Source organism: Rattus rattus, chromosome 16 (assembly GCF_011064425.1).
Source record: "Rattus rattus isolate New Zealand chromosome 16, Rrattus_CSIRO_v1, whole genome shotgun sequence".
In the NCBI taxonomy this organism is placed as follows: Eukaryota; Metazoa; Chordata; class Mammalia; order Rodentia; family Muridae; genus Rattus; species Rattus rattus.
The window spans coordinates 30808962-30824919 of record NC_046169.1 but is presented as its reverse complement, the minus strand read 5'-3'; positions in this window follow the sequence as shown (position 1 = coordinate 30824919).

Genomic DNA, 15958 nt, shown 5'->3' with positions numbered 1-15958 from the left:
ACAAAAATAAAATAAATACATCATTTAAAAAAAAAAAAAAAAAGTCGTCTCCAGAATCTAACTGAAGCGGTGTAATTGCGTCAGAACTCTGGCTGATAGATCGATCCTATGTGGTTTACCAGCTGTGCGAACTACAGGAATTGCTTCACCTTCCTGGGACTCTGTTTCCTCCCCAGTAGAAAGGAGACAGCAATACAAGCTGTCAGGTAGACCATGACCAGGAACAGATGCTGAAGGTAAAACGCCTTGCAGAGTGTCTGGCGCACATTAAGGTCCCGTCATCATCATTCATTATAGTAAAACAACCCGAAGGGACCCGGAAGTTTATTACAGAGTTGCTAGGCACTGAAAAGACAGCACACAGTCCAGCACACTCAGTGTTTATTGGCTTGAATCTGTGAACTCAAGGGGAGAGACCGAATCTATGATGTTATTTTGGCCCTGGTAGATGAGCTTGGTTTTTTCTGTTTTGTTTTGTTTTTTTTTAGCCCCCTTCGGTGCTAAGCATAGAACCCAAGGCAAGCTCTACCACTGTCCCAACTTGGTAAATTCTGATTACAACCTGTGAGGCTGGAGAGACGGCCCAGTGGTGAAGGGCACTTGTCGCCCGTGGTCGGGACTAGGTTTGATTTCCGGCACCTACATAGCACGTCACAATCATTTCTCCAATCCTGAGAGATCCATTCTCTTCTAGCATCCATGGTGCATCAGGCACACACGCGATGCGCATGCGTAAGGGCAGGCACGAGGTTTATGCCTATAAAATCCTTTTTTAAAAAATGGCTGGACGCCACATGCTTTTAATTCCAGCACTCAGGAGGCAGAGGCAGGAGGATCTCTGAGTTCAAGGCCAGCCTGCTCTACAGAATGAGTTCCAGGAGAGCCAGAGGGACACCGAGGAACCCTATCTCCAAAAAACAAAAGTAGATTTAAAAAGGGGGGGGGGGCTGAGTTCAAATCCCAGAAACCACATGGTGGCTCACAACCATCTGGAATGGGATACGATGCCCTCTTCTGGTGTGCCTGAAGACAGCGACCCTGTACTCACATACCCAGCTGATGCCAGACGTGGAAGCAGGAACCAGGAATGCCTGGCCCTCCAGAAGCAGGGGTAAGCAAGCATCTACCTGTGACTTTGAGGCTGGCTTGGTGTTCCGTACCAAGTTCCAGGCCAACCTAGGGTACACAGTAGGAGCCCGTGGTGGCAGGAGAGTAGATGTTAGAAAAAGTTCACGAGTTCTAAAGAGTTAAAGTAGAGAAGGATTGGGCTGAGAGATGGCTCTTAAGAGAGTTAAAGTTCAATCGCAACCACATGGTGGCTCAAATGAGATTGATTGCCTAGTACAGTGTACTTATATATAATAAATCTTAAAAAAAAAAAAAAAAAAAAAAAAAAAAAAGAAGAAGGATTATTGCAATGTAGGCAGGGGACAATGTGTGCTACTAGTTGCACAGATCAATGGAACATTGCAACCTGTAAATATTGCAAAGGAGAGTGTGTGTGTGTGTGTGTGTGTGTACACAAGTACTGAGGATTAAGTCCAGCCCTTCTCAAATGTGTGGCAATCACTCTACAGGCTGCTATGTGCTTAGGGACAGCATGTAGGGGAGACTGACCCAGTCTGCGGTTGGGCGAAAGGGAAAAACTTCCAAGGAATTGATGTAGACAGCTGGACTCTCTGGGGAAGCAAAGCCCGGGTGGAGTGGGGTGGGGTGGGGAGTGTCCTCCACATTGGGAGTGGAAAGAAGGCCATCAGGTCTGGCAGAGGGGAACCGAGAGATGGTGGGTGGAGCTGAAGTGCTTGTAGCCTGGGATCTTACTGCTCAGAACGTTCTGGAGAAACCCTGACAAACAACAATGCACCTTAGTGCCAGTGTCCGCCACGCCAAGAAAAAAATGAGCCTGTGTAAAATGCTCGGCAGTGGGAGAGCATAACATGGTTTGGATTCTGCAGAAATCAGTGCTGGATGTGGTGTCAGGAAGATCAGGAGTTCAAGGCCAGCCTTGGCTAGGTGAGACTGTCTCTCAGAAAAGGGTTGCGGGAGAGCGGGGAGGGGAAACTGCTAAGCTTGTGTGGGTCTGCCTTGCTGTAGAACATAGACTTTCAAGTCCAGAGTGAAAGCTGAGACAGGGGAGGAGAGTAAGACAATGGGAGGGAACTGAAGAGAGTCTCTACGTACAGAGGCACTTGAGGGCAGAATTCATTTCTCCGTTCCTGAGCGAAGGCTTGCCCACTGCCCCACCTGTATGTTCATCAAAAACTTCTCCGTTTTTTTTTTTTTTTTTGGTTCTTTTTTTCGGAGCTGGGGACCGAACCCAGGGCCTTGCGCTTCCTAGGCAAGCGCTCTACCACTGAGCTAAATCCCCAACCAACTTCTCCGTTTTCACATCCCTTGTGGTACCCACCGTTCTGTCTCTACATTTGACTACTTTGGAGACTATAAGTACCGTACTTATTTCTGTGGCTGGCATATTTTACTTAGCAACACCTTCAAGATCCCATTATAGCATAGATCAAATCTGCCTCTTTTTGTTTGAGGCAGATTTAATATATAGTCTTCTGTTTCTTTATTATTTTATGTGCATTGGTGTTTGCCTGTATGGATGCCTGTATGAGTGTGTTGGGCCCCCTGGAACTGGAGTTACAGAAATACTGGTATTAAAAATATACACTACCATGCTTAGCTTTCTGTCTACTTATTTATCTAAATACTTTTATATTATTTAATAATATATGATGAGGGCTGGGGATTTAGCTCAGCGGTGGCGCTATGGGTTCGGTCCCCAGCTTTAAAAAAATAAAATAATATATGATGAATACACTGTTGCTGTCCTCAGACACACCAGAAGAGGGCATCAGATCCCATGACAGATGGTTGTGAGCCACCATGTGGTTGCTGGGATTCGAACTCAGGACCTCTGGAAGAGCAGTCAGTGCTCTTAACCACTGAGCCATCTCTCCAGCCCGCCTTGGCTTTTCTTCAAAGGGTAAACTCCATTGTCCTGCTGGTTTGGTTTACTGTGGTTGGTTGATTGGTTTTGGTTGTGAGAGAAAGCCTAAGCTACATAGCTCAGGCTAGCCTTTCACTCATTGTTTATCCTAGGGTCGCTTGCTCTGGCAGACTGAGATTACAAACACACATGGCCCCTTGTCACCGTCGGTGATATGCTCCGTTTTCTTTTCTCACTCATCCACCGATGGAGATCTTTTGTGTTTCCACCCTTGAGGAGATTGCAAACCATTAAGATTTTTGTTCTTCGATTGATGGAGGTACATTATTTTTAGACCATACACATATGTTTATATCCCTAATTTTTTAAGCTTTAGCAGTTGTGATATTCTGAAAATATGTGTGATCTCCATCCCAGTTTCCTGGCTTTCGACTTCAAAAAGCCTTTGAATCTCCAAAGTGATTTGTCTTTTTATATGCTAATGAGCGGAATGCTGCCTGCCAGCCTCCTGGTAGCTTCAGAAGCTAGGTGACCAGAATGTCTAAAGCCACATTAAAGGGTGGGAATCAGTCCCACCTGCCACCTCAGGACGTGGGTCATACTGGAGGTAAAGTTGATCACCAATAACAAAGGGTTTAATCAATCATGGGTATGCAATAAAATCATGATAAAAACCCAGGATGGGGCTGGAGAGATGGCTCAGAGGTTAAGAGCACTGACTGCTCTTCCAGAGGTCCTGAGTTCAATTCCCAGCAACCACGTGGTGGCTCACAACCATCTGTAATAGGATCTCATGTTCTCTTCTGGTGTGTCTGAAGATAGCTACAGTGTACTCACATAAATAAAAATAAATAATATTAAAAAAAAAAAAAAAAACCCAGGATGGGCCTTCTGACAGGGACCAGCTGCTCTCTTGGCATGTTCAAAGCCCTAGGATCCATTCTCAGCATTGCAAAATGAAGCCCAAAATGAAGTCACTAGAAAGTAGAGGACCCATTGCTAAAAGGGTCAATCTCTGGCTGGATGTTACTGGCCTTTAATTCCAGCACACAGGAGGCAGAGGCAGGTGGATCTCTATGAGTTTGAGGGCAGCCTGGTCTACAGAGCCAGTTCCAGGGGTAGCCAGGGCTACACAAAGAAACCCTGTATCAAAAAAAAAAAAAAACCAACTCAATCTTTTTGTGTATTCTTTGTCCTGGTTTTTGTTGCTTTGAAACTTTTATTTGGTTGCTCACCCATTATCTCCTCAGGAAAATAATAGCACTGTGGAGGGAATGGAATCCTGTGGAGGGAATGGAATCCTGTGGAGAACTCCAGCCTTTGGTCACAACAGCATTACGCCCTTGGTTTCCTTCTCTGAAACAAGCTACATCTGTGTTCCTGGCAGTGCTCTCAATAACGGTTAACACCAGTGGAACTTTCCCTGAGCTGACCAAGCTGCAGTGAATTAAGAGAGGTGTAAGAACCCTGGTTTACAGTGGTTCCTTCAGAAATACAGGTAAAGCAACTTGAGATTCGGCACTGGTATCAGACTGTTGAAGATGGTCTAATTGTGCTGTTATTGTTGTTGTTGTTGTTATTAAGAAAAGGTCTCTTATGTAATACAACCTGCCATACGACTTGCTATGAAGATCTGTCTGACCTCAGACTTGTAGCAATCCTCCTGTCTCTGCCTCTCAAGTGCTGGGCTTACAGCAGTAGGCCACCACACTCATTCTGTTCTTTCGATTTTATTCTCTCTCTTTTGCGGTGCAGTGGATTGAAGCCAGGGCTTTACCCATGGTAAACATACCCTGTACCTGAGTAACACACCCAACCCACAGAGTGTCAGAATTGAATCAGAATAGTGGACACCCTGCCAGTGTACCCTATAGATCGGAGACTTGACTAGTTAGCTGGAACTTAGGAGGAATTCCCACGCTTTGATGAGCAGAGGTCACAAAAGTTTTATATTTGTGAGACTCTAGGGGAATAGAATGTTTGTTCCAAACTTGCTCACGATTGTACAATGTTTATTGCTCCGCCCACAACTGGTACATTGTTAAGGTTATCTTTATAATTTACGCTCTAAACTGACATTTTATTGATAAGACCACAAAAAATGGCAATGTGTAAATTAGTGGGGGGTTGTTGTCATGTTTTCTTTTGTTTGCATCTAAAAAGATGGAGAGATGGCTTAGCAGTTAAAAGCACTCACTGCTCTTGCAGAGGACCTGAATTCAGTTCCCAGCAACCACATCAGGTGGCTCACAACCAGCTGTAACTCTGGTTCCAAGGTTCCAGTGCTCTCCTGGCTTCCACAGATGCCTCGAGTCGTGGCCAAATACATAGAAACACACACACAATTTATAAATAATAAATGAGGGCTAGAGAGACGGCTCAGCAAATGGGAGCACTAACTAACTACACTAGTAGAGGATAAAGTTCTCAGGTCCTACACAGCAACTCACAGCCATTTGTAATAAGTCCAGCTTCAGGAGATCCAGTGTCCTCTCCAGACCTCCACGGAGGACATCAAGCACACATGTGGTGTGTTAGCACACATACAAACAGGCAGTCAAATACCCATGTACATAAAAATGTGTTTTTTTTTTAAAAAGATTTATTTATTTATTATGTATAAGTACACTGTCGCTGCCTTCAGACACACCAGAAGAGGGCATCAGATCTTATTACAGATGGTTGTGAGCCACCATGTGGTTGCTGGGAATTGAACTCAGGACCTCTGGAAGAGCAGTCAGTGCTCTAACCGCTGAGCTATCCCTCTAGCCCAAAAATGAGTCTTTAAAAAATAATAAAAAATAATAAATAGAGAGTAAACATGTAAAAGGGATAAAGTGGCTCACGGGAAATATCAGGTAGGATAATCACCATGAGTTCAAATCGGGCCAGGCTACAGAATGAGATCTTGTCTCCAAAAATAAATAAGTAAATAAATGATAGGTAACGTGATGGTTTGCATATGCTCATCCCAGGGAGTAGCACTATTAGAAAGTGTGGCCCTGTTGGAACAAGTGTGTCACTCTAGGGTTGGGCTTGGAGATCTTAGCTGCCTGAGGATGCTCCATCTATTCCTGGCTTCCTTCAGAGGAAGATGTAGACCTCTCAGCTCCTGCACCAGGCCTGCCTGGATGCTGCCATGCTCCTGCCTTGATGATGATGGACTGAACCTCTGAACCTGTAAGCCAGCCTCAATTAAACGTTGTCTTTTATAAGACTTGCTTTGGGGGCTGGAGAGATGGCTCAGTGGTGAAGAGCACTAACTGCTCTTCCAGAGGTCCCGAGTTCGATTCCCAGCAACCACATGGTGGCTCACAGCCATCTGAAATAAAGTCTGATACCGTCTTCTGGTGTGTCTGAAGACAGCTACAGTGTATCCATATACATTAAATAAATAAGTATTAAAAAAAAAAAGAAAAAGACTTGCTTTGGTCATGGTGTCTGTTCAGAGCAGTAAAACTTTAATTAAGACAGACAGACAGACAGACAGACAGACAAAAGATTAAGCCAAGTGTGGTGCTGCATGCTCATGGTTAAAACTGTCTTTTATGTTACAATGTGTATCTTAGTGTACATGGAAAGAAAGGAGGCTTACCAGGCTAGCACTGTCCTATAATCTGAGCATCCAGGGAGATGGATTAATTCCAGAGCCAGCAAGCTGCTCAGCGGGGGAGAGCACTTGTCACCAAGCCTGTGACCCTTTGGAGCTACAATGGTAGAAGAAAGGAACCTACTCCCACGAGCTGTCCTCTAACCTCCACACACAAATCTTGGCATGTGTATCCCCACACAGGGTCTCAAGGAGCAGAAGTGTGGCAGCCCGTCATGCCTTGATCCCAGGACTCAGGAGGCAGAGGAAGTTGGCTCTCTGAGTTCAAGGCCAACCTGGTCTACATGAGTTCCAGGAGAACCAGGGTTACAAAGTGAAACCCTGGTCTTGAAAAACAAATGAGGTACGGTCTTAGGGTAGCCCTGGCTACTAGAGGGGGGAGGGAGAGGGAGTAGAGAGAGAGGAGAGGGAGAGAGAAAGGAAACCCATGGCAGTCTGAGCAACCTCGTCTCCAGGCAGGGAAGGACATGACTCTGGTAAAACACATGGCCGTCCCTAGTACCTCTTGGGGGGGGGGGGACGACACACATTCATATGGTGCTAAAGCTTTGTGGCTGGTGAGGATTTGATTCATAGTCACTTCTCTGTACACCTAATGTATTAGCCCTCATTAAAATTTTTAATTTCCCAGCCTGGGCAGATGGCATGGCTGATAAGGCACTCTGCCTTGCAAGCACAAGGCCCAGAGTTTGTATTCCCAGTGCCCACACAAAAAGCCTTGCTGGTCTGTTGGACTTCCTGAAACCCCGGCATTTGCAGAGACTAGATCCCCGGGACAAGCTAGCTAGCTAGCCAAGCCAAATCAGAAGCTCCGGGTTCAGCGAGAGACCCTGCCTCTGTAAATGTAGAGAACAGGGACCTGGGGAGACAAATGCCACCAACTTATGGCCTCTGCTTGGAAGCCCGCACACATACACACACCGCTCACACAGAGAAGAGACTGCCTCCTTTTTTTTTTTTTTTTTAATTCCGCCAGTCCAGGTAAGGGTTTATGATGGGGAAGAGTTAAATCCTTCAGAGCAAGGAAAGTGAGGCCAAATGAAGGGCAGACAGCTTTTGGCTGGCTGCCAACAACACCAGGTTTGGGGCCCAGCTGCTGCCCTCTTGCCGGATGAATGAGGCACGGACAGCCTGTGGGAGAAGGTGGCAGTCAGACTCCAGGCCTTGATAAAGGTGTGCCACAGACAGAGAGCCCTGGGACACAAGAGACCCACAAGCAGGTGAGCAGAACCTGTCTGACCTACATCTTCAAAGAGCTATTCCCCGGACGAGAAGATAACTCTCTGAGAAAGGTATGGGCAGTACAAGGAGATAAGGGTCTCCTGCCCGTGCACACGCCCACATTATTGTCTTTCTTTTCTATGTTAGTAGCTTACGGAGCTTTTCAGCAGGAAGACCAGGGATCCCTCATTCAGACAGTTAGCCAACTACAGTATACCCAGAGGCTGACTGGGCACAGTAGATGTTGGTAAAGGAACATGGCATTGGATGATGGGCGCAGACCTAGCATCTAATAGGTGCTTAATAAATGCTCCTCTAGGGCTGGAGAGGTGGCTCAGTGGTTAAGAGCACCGACTGCTCTTCCTGAGGTCCTGAGTTCAATTCCCAGCAACCACGTGGTGGCTCGCAACCATCTGTAATAGGATCTGATGCCCTCTTCTGGTGTGTCTGAAGACAGCAACAGGGTAGTTTACTTACATAAAACAAATAAATAAATGCTCCTCTAACTGAATAATAAACAAGTCCTGGGCCCCACACTTAGCAAGTAGGCGTTTGTCAACTGCTGGACTACACGAGTTCGGAACCTGCCCTTTTGTTGTTGTTGTTTGGTGAGAGGATTTCTCACTTGTAGCCCTGGCTGCCCTGGAACTTAGTCTGTAAACCAGGCTGGCCTTGAACTCAAAGATCTGCCTGCCCTTGCCTCTTCAGTGCTGGGATTAAACGGACCTTTCATCGTGATGTTTAAATTCATACCACCTTAGAAATCAAACCATCCAGCAGGCAGCTGGTTCATGCCTTTAACCCCTGCAAATCTGATCACCAGCCCCATGGCTGGTGACCCACACCAACTGCAACTATGGCTCCAAGGGATCCAACATCATCTTCTAAGGTCTGATACCACTGTAGTTGTGTGCACAGAGCCCCCACACACATCTACACGGGATTCAAAACAAGGCTTGGCACACCCTTTAATCAGAGGTCTCTGTGAGTTTGGAGCTAGCCCAGCCTTCGAAGGTCAAGCTTCAGAAAGACATTCCGGAGGGAGGATGGGGCATGGGCTCATGAGCTAGGAGAAAAGGGATACACTCAAAACCAAAAATGACTTCAGAGGCGTGGTAAGCAGCAGCCAGCTTCGCCCAATTGGCTGCCACAGTAAACTAACATAAGACCATAAGGCTCAACCAAGCAAATCTAATTCTCAGTTTTAGTACCTGGAGATTCAGTACAAAAGGTAGATGGGGGGTTGGGGATTTAGCTCAGCGGTAGAGCGCTTGCCTAGCGAGCGCAAGGCCCTGGGTTCGGTCCCCAGCTCCGAAAAAAAGAAAAAAGAAAAAAGAAAAAAAAAAAAGCTAAATTACGGCCCCTTCACATCCAAATCCCCTGGAACCAACCTGTGACCATCGTCTCTTAGCTGGGAAAGGCTTTCCAGAAGTGATAGAAATCGAAGCTCTTGAAATGGGAAGACTGTCCAGGTGAGGCCAAAGTGATCGTAAGTATCTGGTCAGGAAGCAGTCAGGAGAGGCAGAAAATGCCATGCACCAATGGAAAGCAAGATCAGTGAGTGCTTTGAACACTGAAGGGAGGAGAGCCCATAAGCTGAGGACTATGGGAATCCACCAGAAGGCGAAAGAGGGAAGGAGAAGGATTTCCCTCATCGAGAGCCTCCAGAACGAGCCAAATCTTTGGTTACTTTAACCCTGCAGCTTCATTCCGACTTTCTTTTTTTTTTTTTTTTTTTTTTTTTTTTTTTTTTTTTTTTGAGTTAGGGACCAACTCTAGGGCCTTGCGCCAGAAAACTGAGCTAAATCAACCCCCTAAGCATAAAAAAAGTCAAAAATAAAAAGTCAATTTATGGGGTTGGGGATTTGGCTCAGTGGTAGAGCGCTTGCCTAGGAAGCACAAGGTCCTGGGTTCAATCCCCAGCCCCGAAAAAAAGAAAAGAAAAAAAAAAGTCAATTTATACACTAAGCACCATGGAAAGGACACAATCAGTTGGCTGGCCAACAAATCCCTTCCTGGCTGGCCTCGAACTCACAGAGCCCCTGCCAAGTGCTGGAATTAAATGAGTGTGGTGCTACGCTGACAAGTTGTACCTTTTAGAAAGGTTTTCCGATTGCTCTTACAGAGTGGGTTTGAAAAGAGCCACAAAGAGCTGGTCAAGTGACCAAGTGACCTCTGACCTCCGGGTGAATCCTGACGGCCCCTTAGCTACCATGGACACGAGAGAGCTGGAGGGAAGAGCTCTGATCCTAAGGAAATGTTGAGGACCGCAATTGCCTGGTAGACTTTTCTAGTGGAACGGATACATGAAGGAAGGATGAAGGGAAGGAAGGAGGACTTGGGTGCCTCCTCAGGTGTCTGTTTCCGAATACTCCACTGTTCCCAGGACATGCACTAGACAGGGTGTTCCTGGGAAGCAGGGTATTTTTATGTGATTAGCCTGGAATAGTTCTCGGAGAAATAAATACCCTTAGTCCAAAGGGTTTTTATGAGCCAGGGCAAAGGATTAAAGGCAGCCAGGCTCCAGAGAAATCCCAGGGTCAGGGACTGCCGAGGATGGAGACTTTTTTTTTTTTTTGGTTCTTTTTTTCGGAGCTGGGGACCGAACCCAGGGCCTTGCGCTTCCTAGGTAAGCGCTCTACCGCTGAGCTAAATCCCCAGCCCCGGATGGAGACTTTTAATCTAAAACTTAGAATGGTTTGATTTTTCACTCCCTTGGTTCAGAGTGTCACTTTAAATACGTGTTTGGCAACACCAACCGTTCTATTTTTCTTTTTAATTATACAAAGAACGATCCTGGAAATGGCCCAGCTCCAGACTGGAGGAGGCAAGGGGAATTTGGCAACAGCGGCTGAAGGCAAGAGACACCAACTTAAAAAAAAAAGAAAAAGAAATGGATTTGAGATCTCTCCGAGGGAGCCGCGAGACCCAACTTCCTCCCTGAACTTGGTGTGGTCAGTCCTGACTCAGGACTTCTAAAAGGAGTCTGATAGACTCACCAGCTCAGAATGGACACAAGACAGATGGACGGGTGTCTGGATAAAAATATCCGCACACTAATGCTGCACTGGATCTCGGATTTACTTCCGGCCTCGGTTGTCTTCCCCGCTTTTAGCGTCTGAGCAGCCAACAGCTGACTCTTTTTGTAGTACTGCTGCTAGAGGCTGGGCCAAACTGGTATGTACTCTGTCTTGTGCACCCAACTTCCAGAAAGACCTCTTTATACCTGATTTCTACATACGGCATTCGGGGCTCCAGAGGTCAATTCAATTCCACACCCCACTGCCAGGCTGGGGCATCCCATCTTCTTAGCTACTTGGGTCTGGATCACTGGGAAGCATCCTCCTGGCTGCTTGGTCAGCAGGCTCTCTGTACAGACAGGACCAAAGGGAGGCAGAGAGAAACAGTGGGACTCCCAGGAAGGGAAGGGCGGCTGCTGTTTTGACACGCAGCGCAGCGTATTCGACCCCTCCAGTTTCCCTTTCTCCACAGGCCTTGCCCTTCCAGACAGTTCATCTCCGATCCTTTATCCCGGTACCTGTTTTTCCTGTTTGGATTCTCAGAGATGAACTGCCCTTGGTAAATACAGATTGGCTAATTCATTAGATGTGCGGACGGGGGGGGGGGCTGCCTTCATTCTTTGATCCCCAGGCAGAGCCCGCGTGAGGGAAAATAGTCACCGTTTATTGTCCTGTCACAGAACACTCGTCACAACCCTTGCCGCCTGGTGCCATCGCGACTCCCACTTGACAGATGGAGCCTAGACAGGTTGGGATGTTTGCCAAAGTGTCAGAGTTACACGCCGATGAGGCTGGAGTCCACATCCAGGTGAACTCACCCAACAGTCTGCGGCTTTCCTTATTTCCGATGAATAGAGAGATTCAACCTCCTTGGCTGGCTGAAGCCATCTCTTTGAGCCACTCCTGGCTCCTAGGATTATCTCCTCAGGCTGCCCTTAAGGAAGAGCTGCAGTCCAGGGAGTTCCGAGATCCCATTTGTTTATTTAGGCTTCCCCACCTTTTTTTTTTTTTTTTCTTTTCTTTTTTTTTTTTTTTTTTTTTTTTTTTTTTTTTTTTTTTTTTTTTTTTTTTTTGAGATGAGGTCTAATTACATAGCCCAGGCTGGCCTCAAACTCGTTCATCTCCTCCCACAGCATCCCAAGTGCTAGAACTACTGCCTGACCACACCCAATGAACAGACTTCTTGTCTCCGTTTTGCCAGCCAGAAAGCAGCCAGCAACTACAGCCACATCACTGCCAGGTCACCCAACCCAATCTTGTCCATCTGTCGGGAAGGACACCTTCTCTAAAGGTTTTTTCAGGGACCCCCACCCCCAGCTTCTGACTCCTGTTTACTTCCAGTGTCTACACATCTCCCTTCAATGTATGTTCTTTGTGTGTGTTTCAGACGTTCTGATTTCATGTGTGTGGGTATTTTGCTTGCCCACATGTATGCCCGGGACACAAGGAGGTCAGACGGTGTCTGATGCCTCAGAACTGAAATTAAATCGTCGTGAACCGCCATGTGGGTGTTGGGAATTGTCTTTAAACACTGATCCATCTCTCCAGTCCCATGTGTGTATTTTTATTTTTTTTAGGAGTCTGTAGCCCAGGTTGGCCTAGAACTCACTATGTAGCCCAGGGTAGCTTGGCACTCCCAGCAGTACCCCTGTTTCGGCCTGTCCAGTGCCAGGATTAGAGTCATGAGCCCCCATGCAGGGCTGACATCTCAGTTCTGCTTCTGAACCAAGGTTCGGAAAGTAATTTGCCCCAAGGTCACATTGCTATGGAGCAGCCAAAAAGTACAGTAGATCGTAATAAGTAAGAGAGTCAAAAGACGGGCTGGAGAGATGGCTCAGAGGTTAAGAGCACTGACTGCTCTTCCAGAGGTCCTGAGTTCAAATCCCAGCAACCACATGGTGGCTCACAACCATCTGTAATGGGATCTGATGCCACCTTCTGGTGTGTCTGAAGACAGCTACAGTATACTTACATAAAATAAATAAATCTAAAAAAGAAAGAAACTCAAAAAACAAACAAAACACTTGAATGCTAAAGAAAAACAGGTTAAGTACTTCTCAAACTTCACCTAAAGAACTTACTCAAGTCAAAATAGCTTTATGGGGGTTGGGGATTTAGCTCAGTGGTAGAGCGCTTGCCTAGGAAGCGCAAGGCCCTGGGTTCGGTCCCCAGCTCCGAAAAAAAGAACCAAAGGAAAAAAAAATAGCTTTGATGGCTTCTTTTTTAAAAAGATTTTATACATTTTTATTTAACGTGTATGACTGTTTTACCTGCACGGGTGTTCAATACCAAATGCATGCAGTGCCTGTGGACGCCAGAAGAGGGCGTTGGATCCCCTGAAAACTGCACTAAGCAGCCGGTTGTGAGCCACCGCGTGGGTGCTAGAAAACAAACCACTGCTACACCACCCCTAACCACTGAGCCACCTCCCTAACAACCCTCACCATGCTGAAGGCGTCTGATCTAGGAGATTGAGTGGAGTGATGGTGCCGTCCCAGACGCTGGACCAATAAAGTTAAAAAGCAAAATCTGGGGGTTGGGGATTTAGCTCAGTGGTAGAGCGCTAGCCTAGCAAGCGCAAGGCCCTGGGTTTGGGCCTTAGCTCTGGAAAAAAAAAAAAATCTGTCCTACTAAAATCATAAACGAGATACTCCTGCTCCTAACAGCCTCCTTTCTTCTCATCTGTAAAATGGCGATTCAATGCTACAAGGTTATAAGGAGTTTAACACTTAATATATAATGAAATAATACGTAGTAGAAAGTGTTAATAAAAGAGTTTAGGACAGGGGCTGCCATTGGGAAGGACTACACTGATGTTAACTTGTCTTCTGACAGGATGAGGTTGTTGCTACCTCCTAATCGACCTGTGGCAGCAGTCTCCCGTCAGCCCCCGGGCTATGGCCATTGGTCCTGTGGATCAGGTCATTGTCTTTCAGCAGGGTCTCTCCAAGGCACAAAACTGATTGGGAAAGTTGTTTGGGACATTTTTTTTTTTTTTTTTTTTTTTTTTTTTTAAGAGAGCAACCCCAGAGGTTGACAGCATAACTTCTGACCACCTGAGGGAGCCCTACGGTTGCTTGAAGGTAAGGTGGACTCAGAAGCCTGAGGTCCAATCCTCCCCGCCTGCCTACCCTCTTTATTTAGCAGGCTGCTTTCTCGGGGAGCCTCGGGTTTTCCACCTGTTGAAGTCCGGTATCAATGGCTTTGCTGGGACTCATGGTCCCAGCTGGATCTGGTAAAGGAGATAAAGGTTACTGTGGATCCTTCGATACTCTGAAGCCAGGGGCTGTGCTTAGAGCCCTTCCTCCACCCTCGGTCTGGATATTTTTATTTATTTTTTTTTTTTTTTTTTTTTTCCTTTTTTTTTCCGGGGCTGGGGACCGAACCCAGGACCTTGCGCTTCCTAGGCAAGCTCTCTACACTGAGCCAAATCCCCAACCCCGGATATTTTTATTTTTATTTATTTATTTTTTTGTCTGCCTTGGTTTTTGGTGCAAGAATTGAACCCAGAACTACATGCTGAGTTTTTTGTTTTGTTCTCTCATCTCTACTAATGGGCTGATGCCCCGTCAGAGTGCTAAGAAGAGGAGGGGTTACAATGTTGCCACGAGCAAACCCTCCCCATCTCAAAGGCCCTATTTTAGCCACCACTCGCCAGATCTCGTCATTGCTCTAAATCAGTAGACCTCCCTCTCTGTCTTCCAAGACCCTTAACCTCCAGATCTCAGGCCCTCTCTCCAGCTAGATGTTTCCTTGAATCAAGGGAATCTGTTATTTTATTCAGTAAACCTGTTTGTATACAAACTCTAAGGGGGGGGGGAGTCAGATCAATACATACACTGGCTAGACAATATCAGACGCCATCCCACCATTGCTGTGATAAAGGCCAAGACCAAAGGCAGCCTGGGAAGGAAAGGGGTTATTGGGCTTACCGTTTCCCCGGTCACACTATATCAGCACAGAAACCGAAGCAGGGATCGGTGAGGGAGGACGCTTACTGGCTGACTCAGCCTTCCTTCTTACTGAACTCAGGATTACCCACCTGCCCAGGATGGCACCACTGTGGGCTGGGCATTCCCACCCCAATCAGTCGTCGAGAAAATGACCTCCAGACCTGCCTACAGGCCAGTCTGAAGGGTACAAATTCACAGTTGAAATTCCCTCCTCTCAGATGACTCTAGCTCATGTCAAGCTGACGACAAAAACAAAACAAAACAAAAACAACAACAACAACAAAAAACCTAACCAGCACAGATGTTATCACAATCAGAGCTATGCAAGGGAAGATATCAGGGTGACTAGACAAGTCCTTGCGTGAGGCTATGTAGGCAGAAAGGAAAGGTCCTTTGGGATATTTGAGCCCAGATGTAGATGGAAATCAGAAGTAATAAGCACAAAGCCCACCTACAAAACAAACCCAGTGGGGCGAGATTTCCAGTTCCACGTGCTCAATCTTCTTGTTGTCATTCGGTTTTATGTTACTGAGACGAAGTCTTTTATGTACCTGACCTAGGACTCAGAGATCCACTTGCTCTGCCTCTGTCTCCCAAGCGCTGGGATTAAAGGCGTGCGCCACCACGCCGGCCCCAAATTCTCAATCTTTGTAAATCAGGGGAGGCGGCGGCTAGGGGAGTCTCAGAAATTCGGCAGGAGGCCTCCTCTCTTTTGTGCCACGCGGTTGGGTGGAGGGCTGCCCTCTAGCGGTCGTACAGGAGTTGACTCTCTCACGGTAAACCAAGAGCACCACATGCTTAGGATTTGACTGGGGTCTAAATTTATCATTCGTTCTTGTTTTTCCCACGTGGTATTCAGTCAACAAGTATGTCTTCAATGTGGAGTGTGTGCCAAGAAACATTCTGAAGGCTGGGGGAACCGCTGTTAACGCAGCTGCCTTGGATTTAGCGGCCTAGTTGTCCTCTACCTTCCCTCACCTGAGCCCCACCCTCAACCTCCATATTTCCTCGTCCCTTAAGTTCTGGCTCCTTACATTGCTGGCCCAGGTCTCAGCTTCGAGGAGACCCCCCAAAGGTGTGAACTTGTTTAGTTCTGTATTCCCTACAGAACAGGAGACGCTCACGAAGGGGTTTGGGAATGGCGGGCACATGTTTAAAGTCAGCACTCCGGAGGCTTGGGCAGATGGGATCTTTGTTGTGA